This window comes from Protopterus annectens, chromosome 5.part0, assembly GCF_019279795.1.
Source record: "Protopterus annectens isolate FY-2018-M chromosome 5.part0, PAN1.0, whole genome shotgun sequence".
NCBI lineage: Eukaryota > Metazoa > Chordata > Ceratodontiformes > Protopteridae > Protopterus > Protopterus annectens.
Window position 1 is genome coordinate 999,110,854 of NC_056735.1, and position 16,572 is coordinate 999,127,425.

The 16,572-nt window shown below is 42.3% G+C and overlaps 1 protein-coding gene across 2 annotated transcripts in view; it reads left to right on the forward strand.

The window, feature by feature from the left end:
- Nucleotides 1–16,572, forward strand: part of GRB7 (growth factor receptor bound protein 7) — a 2,830,640-nt gene that overhangs the window by 2,286,686 nt on the left and 527,382 nt on the right. The window lies entirely within an intron of this gene.

Sequence of the window (16,572 nt, forward strand, 5' to 3'; positions counted from 1 at the left end):
TAACTCTTGGAGGATTTGTACTGGATGGTGATGTGCAAGGTGAGGGTGTGCTGTTGTGTGAACTAATGGCTGAGATTTCTTAATCTGTAGCCTGGGAGGCTTAGGCAGTCTACTGTTAACAACCTCAGCATAAGCTGGTTCAGGTGAGGTGTTTTCTGGTGTGTGCATGTGTGTGTGTGCACATGCGTGTGTGTGTGTGTGTGTGTGTGTGTGCACATGCGTGTGTGTGTGTGTGTGTGCACATGTGTGTGTGTGTGTGTGTGTGTGTGTGTGTGTGTGTGTGTGCACATGCATGTGTGTGTGTGTGTGTGTGTGTGCACATGCATGTGTGTATGTGTGTGTGTGTGCACATGCATGTGTGTATGTGTGTGTGTGTGTGCACATGCATATGTGTGTGTGTGTGTGTGTGTGTGTGTGTGTGTGTGTGTATGTGTGCGTGTGTGCATGTGTGTGCATGTGTGCGCGTGTGCATGTGTGCATGTGTGCACGTGTGCGTTTGTGTGTGCGCTGTCCTTACTGAATTTGTATTGAGGTGAGATGGTAGTCTACAAGTTCAATAAATACTACACCTGTCATATTTAATGTGAGCTAGTAGAAATGAGTTTTCAGTAAGTGTGGGGCAGTTGCTACACTGCCTTAAAATACCTAGCACAATCAGACTAGCTGTAGAAAGGGCAAAAGCTGACTGTGATTCCATAATGGCCCATGCAGACAAAAGGGTATGAGAAAACACAATAGCTTATTAACTTTTGGAATAAGAAATAGTGTGATAATATGTGACCAAAAAGATGATCAGTAACATGTGGCAGTTTTAACTCGGACATCTTTACCCACTAGGCTAATATGGTTTCTTAACTAGTAGCAGCAATGATCAACATGTAGCCTAACTCAATGGATGTGGGTGTGGTAACTGCAGAGGAATAGCTAGTTATTCTAAATGGATAGTTCCCATGTTCAGTAACTGTAAAGAAAAAGTTTCAATGCAGTATCAGTACAGCAGTCAGCCAAGCAATAGCCAGTCAAGAGGAGACTGTTATCACCTGCAGGCTGCACCACACCACATTCAACACATAGCCCTCCAGAACTTACACCACCACAACCCTCACATAGTAACACAAAACACACACCTACTTTTGTGGAGGCTCTCAATAAAAACATGCCCAAACAACAGAGACCTCTGAGGCAGAAACGCAAACAACCACCACATCCCAGCACAAACCATGAGACACATAGCTAACATAAACAGTGTACCACTCAACCAAAGCCCATAAGGCAAAATAACGTACCCAATACATTAGTCATAGGTGACTCAATAGTGTGGCACACTGAAGTCCCACTCACTAGGTTGAATAAGGAGAAAGTTACAGTCAGCTGCCTGCTAGGTGCCAGGATCCACCTCATAACACACACACTTAGGTCACTCCACAACAGGTACAAATATAACTCTGTCATTGTCCATGTTGGTGTGATTGACCTGCGATGTACCTCCCTGGGCTACATGAAAAGAGACATAGAGGAGCTCTCAGATCTTGTAACCCAGGCAAGTATGACCCTAGCTCTAAGTACTATCCTACCGTCACCCAGAATGATACTACAGTATAAGCAGAAAATGATTGACTTCAACAATTGGCTAAGTTTCTGGTGTCATTCTAAGGGGATCCAGTATCTGTCTTCCTGGGATGACATGATCAACAGACCTCGATGCTTTGCCATAGATGGCCTGCATCTGTCACACCAGGGATTCCGGATACTGGCCAAGGCTCTTGCCACCCCTATAGTGCCTTTTTTAGGTAATGCCCTGAAGACAAAATTACCACCATAACATCTGCAAGCAAACGAAATCTGAGAGTTATGCTACTCAATGCTAGAAGTCTAAATCTCAAAATACACTCACTCGAAGCACTTCTTAAAATGGAGAACATCGACATTTGTGCAGTAACTGAGACCTGGTTCAAGGCTCCAGAGAGCACTCCAGCACTACTAGGCTATAATTCATACCACACCTTTCGGCCACTAAACCTGGACCGAAGCACTAAAGACGGTGGTGTCTCCATATTCATAAAGGATATGTACACCTCCAGACTAGTTGCCCAATATAACCCATCAAAGATACTTCAGGTACAACTAACACTGGGTAAAACTGCAGTCCAGGTTGTAGCCTGCTGTAGATCCCCACCAGTAGCCTGCTGTAGATCCCCCACCAGGTCCCAAGACTCCCACTCCACATTCCTAAACACAATGGAAAATATTAGGGTACAACCCAATACCCTTATACTGGGAGACTTTAACTACCCCTCCATTAACTGGGAAAATTACTCATATACCAACACACTTGCTCAACGTTTTCTGGAATTCATTAATTCCAATGCCCTGGACCAACTGATTCTTACCCCCACCAGGGGTAGAAACATCCTTGACCTGGTCATTACTAACATGGGCGACCATTGCTCTACACCAGTAATCAACACCTCCCTGGTCAGATTTGACCACAAGCTAATCACTGTGGATGTCCACATCCCACCCTCACCCCTCCCTAAAGGAAACCACTGCAAAAAAATTCTCCAAAGCCAGTTTTGGACTTCTAAAAACAGAGGTGGCTAACTTCACAACACCCATGCAAATGGAAAATAGGTGCATGACTGAATCATACACCAATGCACTGTATGAACACATACACAAGTGTATGGAACGGGCCATACCAAACATAACCAAGACACTTTCCTCCAAAAAAAGGAAGCCAATCTGGTGGTCCCCCACCATAAACAAACTCTACAACAGAAGGAAAAAACTGTTGCATAAAAGGGTGAAGTCCTAAGACTGGAAAAACTCCCTTGTCAGCCTCAGCAAAAAACTGAGATCCATCATCAAATCCTCTAAAACTAGCTATGAAAACAAAATTGCTGCAGATTCTAAAGACAACCACAAGGCATTTTATAGTTATGTCAAGAATCTACATGGCAATACTCAGATCTACTGAGTTACAGCACAATGCCAACATATTGGCCGACAGGTTCAGTGCAAACATTACCCCCCTTTCACCCCTAAAGGGCCTATCACAATACCTGAGGAATGCCAAGTCCCTGTTATCATGGCTACACAGGTAAAAACTGCAGTGTCCAAAGCCATGGGACCTGCTAATATCCCTGGCTGTGTTCTACATGAATTACAAAGTGAACTGGCACCACACCTGAGTACCCTGTTCAATCACAGCCTCATTTCAGCCTTTGTTCCTACTGAATGGTGCGCTGCTATGATCATCCCACTCCACAAAGGGGGAGCGACTACAAACCCTAGGAATTACCACTTCATTAGCCTGATGAGTCTGATATTTAAGGTTATGGAGCACATCATCATGGACCTCATAAATAAGGACATAAGGAATCTCCAAATGCTGGACCCCATGCAGTTTGGGTTTGTGAAAGGTTGATGATGCCTGCTCAACCTGATAGACTTGTTTGAGTCCGTCACCAGAGCTGTGGATGAGGGCAAGGTAGTTCACACAGCTAACCTAGATCTTGCCAAGGCCTTCGACACTATCCCTCACTCAGAAATCATCGATAAACTCACTAAACTAGGCATAAACCCTTATGTCATAAGATGGATTGCCAACTGGCTCACTGATAGAACCCACACTGTGAAAGTAGCAGACTCCAAATCTGACTACCGACCAGTTACAAGTAGCGTCCCACAGGGATCGGTCCTAGGTCCTCTCCTGTTTGGCATCTACTTCTCTGAAGTTCAAGCCAACACAAAGGGACTATGGCTAACTAAGTTCACAGATGTTTGCAAACTGGGAGCCATTATTGATTCTCCAACTGATTTAGACATTCTACAAAAAGGCCTCACTGACACCAATGACTGGTGACAGAACCATGGACTTAAGCTCAATGCCAAAAAGTGCATTGTCATTCCCTTTGGGAAAAATTAGGTGCCCATGAACTACCACATAGGCAGTAGTCCACTAAACACTGAAGATGTGACAAGAGACCTGGGGACACAGGTTGACAGCAACCTCTCCTTTGATATCCACATTGCCACTGTAGTCAGATAGTCCCTCTATGTGGCACATCTCATTACAAAAGGTTTCTCATCCAGGAAGAAAGAGGTCATAATCCCTCTCTACTTGTCCCTCATTAGACCTGTTATAGAATACAATGCCTCATTTTGTATGTACCGCACTAGACACCTACAACAACTGGAAAGCTCACAGAAGTGCCTCACTAAGAGGATCTTAGGCCTTAGACACATGCCCTATACGGACAGGCTCAAAAAACTCCAGCTATACTCTGTCTCATATTGCCTGCTTAGAGGCGATCTCTACTTGACCTACAAAGCCATGTCTGACTTAGAGCTGTTAGATATGCTACACCTAAAGAAATCCAACTCCCTCCGTGCCACACGCTCCAGGGACCTAAACCTCATTACCACAATAAATGTAACATGCTGGAGGGACAGGTTCCTAACCCAGAGACTTCCCATACTGTGGAACAAACTTCCCATTCACGCCAAGCAGAGCACTTTGCTGGCCCTCTTTAAGAGAAATCTTCATGAGTGGATGGGCAATAGGAAGTTCATCCTGGGGATAACTTCAGTGGCCTTGCTTGATTGAGGCACTGGGAACTAACTTTGGGCGGCATGATGCCAGGGAATCTTCTTGGGCTAGGCTTATATAGGCTCCAGGGCCTTTAGCCTAGTGCACACCTATGAACCTTTGAACCTATGAACCAAACAGGTACTATTGTACCTTCTAGTGTAGTACCTGTACAGCAGTAGTTTTAAATACAAAGGAAGTGCAGAAATGCAATGGTACACATGATCAGAAAAGGCAATCAGTAACTGAGATAATAATAAGAAAGAAGATCATTTGAAGAAGATGAGTGATTTCTCTCCTTCCTGCTTCCTATTCGTGGGGTAAAACATATGGAGATTTTGTTTTTTGAGAGGGAGGATGAAGTTTAAAATGGAATGGGATAGCCTTTAGATGTTATGTCTCTTACTTTTTTTTTAATTTCTCCAAGTGTTTTGGGTTTCTAATACCATAACAGGAATGGACCCCATTCCTAAGTCACAGTATGATTAAAGTTCATGAAGTTAGTATTGTTTCACTCTTTGATGTCAGCCAAAAGTGCTCTTCGCAGCACCCGCAATGCACCCAGTAATGACGCCTTCTGCAATTCGTACGGTGTTACATGAATTGGTAACATATCTAAATACAATTGTAAATTCTTTTTTATAAGACCAGTTGCTCCTACTACTATTGGAACTGTCTGGGTATCTTTCTTCCACATGGCTCTCGTTTCTGACTGCAGATCAAGGTATTTTATGACTTTGTGTCTGTCTGTACGCAACACACTGTAGTCACTAGGTGTGGCGATTTCAATGATCAGTGTTACTTTTGTATTCTTTTCTTGGACCACTATATCCATTTTTCTAGCATCTGCCTTTTGAACTGTTGGCATTGGGTCATCCCATGTGATATAAACTTCATCATTTTCTATGATTCTTTGTGGCTCATGTTTCCAGTGTTTTTCAGCCACTTCGATACCATAATGTTTGCACAATCTCCAGTGTAACAATCTTGCCACATTATTATGCCTTTCAGTATACAGTCCCTCTGCCATTAGTGCGTCACAACCAGCAACAAGGTGTGTGACTGTTTTCAATTTGGTTTTACAAAACCTACATATGTCTGTTTCTCCCACATGTTCAATGGACTTTGTAAACCAGCATGCATGTAGCCCACTATCTTTGGCTGCCAATATTAATCTTTCATTTCTTGATGTAAATTCACCTCTCCTTAACCATTCCTGCATTTGTTCTTGTTCAACATGAGGCTATTCCCCTTTTGTGTTATGTGATGGCCAGCCATGCATTTGAGTGAAGGGACAGGCACTCTTTGACTGCCTCCAGAGATGGGCAACCAGGCAAGCCTTCAGGGCCATTGGTTCTGCCTTCCTAAGAATGGATAGAAAAAGCCCTAATTCTGCAAGCCTCCTCAGTCTTTAGGTTTGCATCCATTGGATGAAGCATCTTTGTCATGACTGTTCTTGTCTGGGGGTCCATATTAGAACACCGAACGTTCAAAATTTCGAGTGTTCTAATATCGACCCATTTTCAGCGAATGCTGAAAATATCGAAGAAACAGAAAACCGAATTTTTTCGGGAAAGAATTCGGTTGTCCGTTTCTGTTGCTTCGGTATTTTCAGCACTGTGGAGGAAAGTTACGGATCGGGTTCAGGTAAGTGTGCGATTGTGTGGACATGAGGGTTAGGGCGGGTTAGGTAAGTTAGGGTTAGGGCACGGGTCAGGTAAGTGTGCGATTGTGTGGGCGTGAGGGTTAGGAAGGGGTAGGTGAGTTAGGGTTAGGGCGCGTGAGGTGACTGTGCGATAGTGACAAACCTTAGGGTTAGGGTTTGGGTTAAGGTAAGTGGATAGTTAGTGGTGTATGTATAGTTTAGTGTAAGGTTAGGTGTAAGAGTTTAGGTGTATGTGTGTGGATTGCTGTTTGTTTGGTGTGCTTGTGTTGTGTGTATGTGTTTTGGAACAGCATATTTTTTCCCTAGGAAAAAATTTGCTGTTCTGTATGTTTGATGTTTTAAATTTTCGATTCATAGGGTTCGATATTAGAACACTCGAAATTTTGAAAGTTTGTTGTTCTAATATAGACCCCTTGTCTGGAGTACAATCAAAGGCCTCTCACTGGGGTTTTCTGAACGACAGGACTTTGAGCCCTTCTGATTCCTATTAAAGGATTGATGATGGTTATCAATAACTCCCCAGCAGGCAAGGACTTGCCTTCTTCTTTACACTTTGTCAGTCTTTCTTTCACTGTCAGACTAAACAAAGCGATGCCATCACAGGAAGCATTGGTGAAGGGTGCTTTAGAGCTATCCACAAAATCACATAAATGGAGCCAGGCATGGTGGCTCTAGCCACTCTTACCACTGGGTTATGGAATAAGCTGCATGGAGAGGTTATTAATATTCGTCATTATCCCCAGAGTAGCCTGCATTTGGTGGTGGGAATCTTATTGGAGAAGCTTCTCTGAAGTATCTGTAGCCTGATTTGCTAAATTTCTTTGAAAGTGATTCATGTTAAATAATTCAACACACTCAAGGCAAATGTTCCTGATGTGTAGCTTCACTTCCCCATTCTGTCAGTCATCCAAGGCTGTCTGTTAGGAGGATGGGTAGTGGTAGATTCTTCAGAGAGTTCCTTTTTAGTGAGCTGCAATGATCATAGAGTTGATTGAGGGACCCTTTGTCCAAAATTGCCTATATTCAGGAGACTGTAAGATTTTGCCTAGTTTAAGAGGTATGGCCTTTTCCATGTCAGGTTGCTGCCATACCCTCCTAGCGACCAGGCCCATATGACTGTCTGCTGGAGGGGCCACCCAAAAGGAAGATGCAGCAGACCCATATGCATCCAAGATCAATTTCTTATTCTGAGAGGGTGGTAAGGTGGGCCAAGATCCCATCTAGCTCAATAGCTCAAGGATTTTGCCAAAGGTGGTATCTTTTGGAATGGATTGTAGGTAGCCCTGTTGATTATATAAGTCCATGTCTGAGGTGGGGGACACCATAGGGGAGACCACATATCTGCTTTTATACATCCTTTTCCTTGAGGTGTCTGATTGTGACTGACCCGAGTCCCCAGAAGAGTCTTTCAGCACCATGGCCTTGTCCTTGAGAACATTTTGGTCCACTGTGTCCCTGTGACCCATTAAATGAAGGCTTAGAAAGAATGGGGTAGGAATCAGTGGGAGGAGCTGGTGCTGAGGGAATCTCATCAGAATGTCCCAGTGGAGACATTATTATCCAATCCATGAATTCAAATGTCCTTCCAGAATCCACTGGATCCTAGAAATCCAACTTCAGACTCCTGCTAAAGTGGGAATTGGTGGAATGGAAAGTTGAGTGCTTGGAACAAAGGAACCAGATGTGTACAAGCTGGAGACTTGAGCTCACAGCTTGAAGACTGAAGAGTCTGACACTGAAAATAGTCTGATAGTGTTGATGTGTTGGGGCCAAGAATGGCATCAAAGACTTGGTATTGAGTGGTTGCATCTCAGGTGCATCACAAGTGTAGGTATCAGAGCTGAATGCACTGACAACGGGGTCTATGTTATGGGGTGTAAGAGGCAGGATGGCTCCAAAGCCACTGGAGCAGAGACAGGCAACAGGAAATGAACTAATAATGGTGAGTAGGCCAATCTGATCCACCCTGGATGCAGAGGATGATAGAATTCCTGCAGAAGTCAGTACTGGATGCAGCGGTATTATGTGTTTTGAGGATTCCAAAAATGGCTGATATGACTATATGGTCCACTTTGAGAAACTTGACCAAATCAGGAAATAATTCAAATTCATGAACCACTGCATTCACCCAGTAGTCACGTCTACTAAAAGTATACTTAATTTCATTTCTGTTGTTTAAGAGAACGAAGTACCATCATGTAGATATTTAAGAATTTCACTAGAGTAGTTGCGATTGTTCATCACAACCACACATATCCCCTTGTCCATTTTCATGATCCGACTGGATCTGTCTCTGAATAAAGAATGTAACAATTTCCTTTTGTAATCTGTTAAAGTAAAGAAAGTTTGACATAATCTCTCATCGATGTGGGAGTTGTAAGGGGTAGATTAAATGTGCTTGGTGCCTTTACAATTCTTGAATTGTGATAATTGTCATTATCTCCAAAAAGTATTCTAAATTCAACTTCCAGGTGTAAATCTTTAGTTGCACTAATGTATTCACTAGATTCATCCCACATGAAGGTTGGTGGCAATTCTATCCCTGCAAACCCTTGCCACAACTCCCGAAGCCACAGCTACTGATGTGATTGAACAATTTTTCAATAATGAGCCACCTGGTCAAGCAGTAGGGAGATAATCTCCTTCCTCCTTAGCAGTGGATGAATCTGTGTTTAAGGGTATTCTCTTAACTACAGCATTTTATTCTGCTGGACCATTGCTGGGGGATCAATAGCCTGATGATTTAGTGTCATGGCACACACTGCTGCATTTTAGCAAAGCTTTAATGGGACATCAGTCTGCACCTTTCATGTTCTGTTTTTGCTTATGTCTACTCTACCCCTTTAATCCCTGCCCTTCAAAACATCAAGTCCTGTTTTATTAGCTTGAATGTTCCTGCTAAATATTACTCTGCAAACTGTTTTATTGCTTCAAGCACTTAAAGCATTTTAGTTTAACCAGAACAGCATTTAGGCAGTTTTTGGGGGTAGAATATTCCATGCGAGTTATTTCCAATCACCTGGAGTAAGAGTAGAACCCATAGCCTTCTACTTTTCCCTTGAGTTCACTGACAGAGTTCTGCAGAGAAAAGCCAAGCCTTATTCTCATCACTGTGGTGATCTAGAATCTAGTTCCAATCCTTTAAGTATTGCAGATGTTCTTCGTGTTTCACTGTTGCAGTCATTACATTTGGGTTATCTGCTTGCAGGTAGCCCTCAGTTGGCCTGATTAACAAAGTCATGGGTCCTGTGTCGGTTGCTGTCCCTTCTTCCATGACGTCAGGTCGTCAGGGGTATAAAACATGCAGATGCCATTACATCAGTCTTTCTTGCCGTGTGGTGCCTGAAGCAGAAGCAGTTCGCAAGTGCCGGTCGGCCGACTCCTGAAATTATCATTTTCAGTTTCAGAACCAAAGTCTTCAACTAAAGCTAAGTACCCCATTGGGGAAACTTTTTCTTGCTCCTTACCAATGTCAGTAATGAATAATGTTGATTCCTGACTCTGTGGACAATAAAGAATTACAGGATTTAATGCATTCTGCTGAATAAGTTGGAAAACATACCTTGCAATGTGGTTTTGATTCATTAGAGGCCCCTTGCAGGGCTGCTGTTACTGGGTCTGTGCTCAGAGAGCATGCTTGGCTAAAGGAGCAATCTTTGCCTGATCATGTTAAAGATAAATTGTTGGATGATCCCTTAAATCAGGACCGCCTGTTTGGAAACAAGGCCGAGGATATTCTTAAAAAGATGGAAGATAAAGCTAATTCTATGCAAACTGTTAAAGATTTCTTACAAGTTCAGCCTCCTAGATTTAGCAGGCACTGGCCCTCTAAGAATTGGTCCTTTCCAGCCCCTTCCACGTCTTCTCAAGCCAAACCCAGACACAGCAAACGCCCCAGGTTTCAGTCCCAGGGGACACACAGGACTAAGCAGTGGGGCCCTCCACTTCCAAATCTGGGAGTAATAAGACTCCCCCCTATGGTAAACTGTCTCAATGACTTCCGTTTAAAATTTCCAAACAATTATCAACTGACTGCCCCTTTGGGGGGAAAGATTGCTCTTCATGCAAAGAACTGGGAACTCATTACCCAGGACAAATGGGTTTTAAATATAGTGTCCCAGGGATGCAGATTTCACTTTCACACATTGCCAACACCAAGTGGGTGGCCTGACCTACCCCCAAATCAGTGGGCAGAGGCCCAAAACAAGTAATTTCTCTCTTAAGCATGGGGGCTATTCAACTGGTACTGGAAGAGGAAAAGGGACAAGGTTTCTACTCGAGACTTTTCCTGGTACCCAGAAAAGACAATTCATGGCGTCCTATCCTGGACCTGTCTACTCTAAACACCTTTTTGGAGATTCCAAAATTCAAGATGCTGACTCTTTACCAATTACTTCCTATGCCAGGCAAAGATGCCTGGTTGGCAACACTAGATTTAAAAGAAGCATACCTGCACATCCCAATCAGGGAATCTTACAGAAGATACCTATGCTTCATAGCAGGCTTGACACACTATCAGTTTTCTGCACTGCCCTTTGGCTTATCTACTGAACCCAGTGTATTCACAAAGTGCCTAGCTGCAGTTATTGCATTTTGCAGGCAAAGAAATATTCAAATGTACCCATACCTGGACGATTGTCTAATTCTGGCAGAAAGCCAGGACATACTTTTAAAGCATCTGGCCTTTGTACAAAAGGTTCTAACTTGTCTGGGGTACACCATAAATGAAAAGAAATCACACTTGGTACCCTATCAACAAATTATATTCCTGGGAGCATATTCCTGGGAGCAAGCTTGAATACAACTTCCCAGATGGCTTACCTCACGCCAGAGAAACAAATTCATTTGACAGCCTTCTTCAAACAAGTGGCCACAACAACCCTGCTATCTTCAACACAAATACTGCAAGCCTTGGGGTTCATGGCCTCCTACATTCTTCTAATTCCATATGCAAGACTGCATATGAGGAAACCACAATGGTATCTAAAAAGTCTATAGTGTCAACATTCTCAGGATCTAGAAGCAATGATTCCTATCATACCTTGCCTATGCCTAGAATTTCTTTGGTGGGCAGAGGCCTGCCACCAAAACAAGGGACTGTCTTTCACACCACCCCCTGCCGCCCAAACCCTAACAGATGCATCAGACTATGCATGGGGGGCTCTCCTGGCAGGGAAGTGCATTCAGGGCAAATGGAACCCAAGTCAAATGCACCTGCATATCAATCAAAAAGAGATGTCAGCTGTACAGAATGCTCTGACAGCCTTCAAGGACCACATTCTTCCAGGACAACTTATGGTAAAGACGGACAACACCACTGTTATGTGGTACATAAACAAGCAGGGGGGTACACATTCTTAACCCCTCTGCAGACTAGCCGTGGCATTGTGGAACACATCCTTGAGCTACCAAGTACACCTACAAGCTCAATTCCTGCCAGGAAAATTAAATACACTGGAGAAGGACTAAGCAGAAACCTCATGGACCCACATGAGTGGAAACTGGAACCAAGGATTTTCAACATGTTGACAAGCAAATGGAGAGCCCAGATATAGACCTGTTTGCCTCCCCCAAGAACTACCAATTAGACAAATTTTGCACAAGGACTTCCCACAAGCAAGCCTGGAAAGTGGATGCTGTGTCCTTCAGCTGGAAAAACCTATCAGTCTATGCCATCCCCCCTCTGCCTCTGCTCTCCAAAGTACAACTAAAAATCAAACCAGACAAACCAAGGATGATTTTGATTGCTCCAGACTTGCCACACCAGCACTGGTACCCCCACATGCGCAGTGTGTCATGGTTATCCCCATGGCATTTGCCTCAGACTCCTTCCCTGTTGTCTCAACAGGAGAATCAGATTCTGCACCCTCAGCTTCTAACACTGAACCTTGCAGCCTAGCTAATTACATAACCTCTCCTTTACCATCCCTCAGTAAACTTGTGATGGATATCATTTTAGAGGCAAGGGGGCCTAGTACTAAAAAATATTATGCTGAAAAATAGAAATATTCTGCGCCTGGAACCAGTCTCAAGGGATGAGCACAGCAGTGCCCAATTTACCTCATATTTTACAATACTTAACTGAGATGCTTCACAAGGGCCTATCTTTTTCCTCCATTAAAATCCATGCCTCAGCCATTTCAGCTCATTATAACACAGAACCTCCCCTGTTCTCTCATCCACTGCTCAAGCAGTTCCTCAGAGGGGCCAAAAATTTGAGACCACCCAGGAGAGCTCCAACACCAGCCTGGGACCTTAACTTTGTTTTGGAGAAACTCACTCTACCTCCTTTTGAGCCAGCTGCTACTGCAGACTTAAAATTTCTTTCTTGGAAAACAGCTTTCCTTTTAGCAATCACTTCAGCTAGAAGGGTATCTGAATTACAGGCCCTTATGGCAGTGGAGCCTTTCATCATCTTTCATGTGGACAGGGTGTCCCTCAGAACCATTCCATCCTTCATGCCCAAGGTGGTATCCAGTGTGGCTCTAAATCAGTCTATTCATTTGCCAACCTTCTTTCCCAATCCACAGAACAAAGGGGAACAGATACTGCATTCCTTAGATGTACACAGACAACTTAAATTCTACTTGGACAGGACTAAATCTCAAAGGAAATCTGAACAACTGCTGGTGGCATTTGCTGCAGGGGCAGAGGGGAAGGCTATTTCAAAGCAAACCATTTCTAAATGGATAGACCATTGCATTCATTTCTGCTATAAGCACCATGGAAAACGTATCCCCCAGGGGATCAGACCTCACTCCACCAGGGCTGCGTCTACCTCTACAGCCATTCTCAGAGGCATTCCTACCAGAGACATCCTAGAAGCTGCTACCTGAAGTTCTGTACATACCTTCACCAAGCATTATCATTTTCCAGTTTTCTCTAAATCCAGTGCTGGCTTTGCCACTGCAGTCTTGCAGGGCCTTATAGCTGGTCATAATGCTATCTAAATTCCTCCTTCCAACCATAGCTTTGGGAATCTACCCAAATGTAATGACTGCAACAGTGAAACACAAAAAACATAGTACAGTTGTGTACACTTACCATAAATGTAGATGTTCGAGTGTATTCACTGTTGCAGTCCTGGTTACCCTCCCTCCAGCCCCCTAACTTCTTTTGGCTATACCTCTACTTTCCTTTACTATGCTTAAAAGCCTTTTTGGTGTATTTGCTTTTTTGTTGGAGGTATTTCATTGTACTTTTATATTTAATTGCTCCTCATTAGGGGGCACCTGACATCTGGGGCAAGAAAAACTGATGTAATGGCATTGGCTGCATGTTTTATACCCCTGACGTCATGGAAGAAGGGACAGCAACCGAAGCTGGACCCAAGACTTTGTTAATCAGGTCGACTGAGGGCTACCTGCAAGCAGATAATCCAAATGTAATGACTGCAACAGTGAATACACTTGAACATCTACATTTATGGTAAGTGTACACAACTGTACTTTTTACTGAAATCTAGTGTAAATGTTGGCTGTTCCAGTAATTTTGAAAAATGGTAACTCCACCTAAAAAGTTGGTTGCTATATTAGTGCCTTTTCAGCCACCAGATGTCACCCAATAGACTCTGGCTGATACCCAGTTAACAAGCCAGGTGACTATGCTTAATTTATCGCACCCAGTTGCATTAAATATTATTTGTCATATCAAAGCAATTCCTCCTTTTTTCAAGTTGCAGTGATTGATGGGGGAGGTAGGATAAATCCACTCAAAGAAAGATGATTTGTGAAACATCATTCTTTTGAGTGCTTTTCTGGGTAATTAATGTCCTCAAAACAGCACTCTGATGAGTCTTTGATATATAGTTCTGTGATCCTCTGGTTCAGTATACACTATTTTAAATATTTTAAAGTGGATGTTTCATTTTTGCTCACTAGTCTCCATAGTGGGATCTGACCATTAAGAGAAGCTGCCATGTATGCTGTTTGAACTGACTAGATCAGCAGAATTGAATTATGTATCTTGCAAATTCTGGTAGCCACTACCTCTGTGTTTATGAAGTTCTGAAATTGTTTAAGTAAAGGCCCTTACTTTACCCTTTGCTGGGACTTGTCTGTGTTTGAATAAAACATTTTCATAGCTGAGGTATCCAAGTTGTCACAAACTCAGTCTGATCACTTTCTCATCCTTTTTCTTGAGCTCAAACGATAAAACCATATCCTCCATTTTAGATGCCCACTGATTATTTTGATTTGGTCCATGAGCTTCCAAGTAAAAGTCAACTGTTTATTTCTTTTACTTTTGGACTAGACAAGAGCTGCATTTGCTAGATGAACCCTATTAAAACAGCACAGACTGTCTGTCCCTAAAGGTTAATCTTAACCAGTGAGATGATAGAATATTTTACCAGAAGTGTGGCTGCATGTAGAGTATCATTTATGAATCTGCCTTTGGTCTGGTCACCTAGTCACTTGTGTAATTTTACCAAATACCACAATTTAGGCAGAGTCCACCAGCCTATGAGAGATCTATGTTTTATGGTATTCTGCCTTGAAACCCCCTTCTCATTTTCAACTTCTTTGAGTGGTCTTTAGGACTCTATTTGGAATTTTGCCTAAGTGTTACATCCATTGTAAAGGACCCCCTCATGGTAAGTTGCAACAGATATGTAACTACTTAGCATATGTCTTTGTCAATACAACCCCCTGGAGTGAGTGTCTTATTGCCACTGCAAACCCTCCTTTTGTATGAATTCCAGCTGCTACATCATATGGCAAAGGACCTCTGTAAACAGATTTAGTTTATAAGTTCTTATGGGTGCAACCATGTTTTCATGGTAATTAAGAATGGTAAATAGTGGGGAGATACTTCTACTTTAGATAAAGTGCACCAATGATACGCATAGGCCAATGGTGTCATCGGCACTCTCGCTGTAGAAGCCATCTGAGAAGGTTCAAAAGCAAATACCCAAGTAGTACTCAGCTGCATCGAATGTACTGGGGATATTTTCCTACAAGGATGATCACTTTCAGAGCAGTTGGTTGTAGAAACATTTTTGTATATGTGTTTTAATCTACAATTGTTAATTATTTAATTAACTGCACATAAAAACAGAAGAAATTGAAATCTTCTGTGCTGTTCATGGTACAGGTATTCCCCTTGCAGAGAATCATTAGTCATAATGGACTTGGGCTACAGGTCTGTAAAGGTTATGCAGGGCTTCAAGTATCACATTTTTCTTTGACAGGGAGATACACATAGTATCCACTGCTTATATCTCCTCATGCGTCAGTAAATTTCATTACCCTCTTCCATGGTGTTGCTTGGCTGTTGCCAGGAAAATTATAACCAGGAAATTGTTGCAAATGACCTTCCCTGCCTTTCCAGAATTCATTTTATTATTAAAGGAAATTTGTGAAAGAAAAATTGATATTATTAAATTGAGTTCAGTCAAAAATCAGTTAATCTTAGGTGTTGGTCAACTGTTTCAGATTTGCTGTAGAAGTCTGAAGAAGGAATACTCTGTTTTACCTCATAATTCCATGTCATTTTTTATATAGGAGCAATGCATATAATACAGTGATATTGATTTTAATGATAAGAGGAACTGTAGATCACGCAGTGTGTATAGTGTATATATTTGCTTGAATTGCATTAAATTATATTTTTATAATTAATTTGATATCAATGTATTAATGTTTATTATGATTCTAAATGTGCTATTTACTTAATGTTTGAATATGTGTTTATATATGTGGTATGATTTACCTGAAATAAAATTAACAAACTAAAAAGTAGTCAAGCTGAACAAATACTTGGCAGTTATTCCGAGATGAGCTCAGTTACACTCTGTCCAATGTGCATTTGCTATAATAGTTTTTTAGTACAATGTTTGGACTTTACTGCTGTCATGCTCTTCTGCTATATAATCCTCCACAAATACATGCTGCCAAAAGCAATTGCTGTGGCTTGTCATTTTTTTTTTTTGAAGCTCAAGCTGTGTTTCCCGATATTACCCCCTTTTTGTTGTCTGAAGTGAGGTATAGCTGTACCTTTCCTTTTGTTAACATGCACATTGATTCTGAAGTGGATCTAGGCTACTACACTAATGTCACTACATGGGACAGGTGTAGAAAACTCCAACAAGGAAAATTAAGTAAGACTAACAAACTCTGTCAGGTAGCAGATGTTTGCTTTCTCCTGCATGTTTATATTTCAGCATCTTCCATTCTGCTGGTAAGCGCAACCATGCCCCTAAGCTATGCCACGTTTGAATCACTTGTGGAGGTGTTGCATCAAAATATGTAAACAACAATTCACATTAGTAATACAAGAAATGTAAAACAAATTAACAGTCCTTTTAATTTTCTAA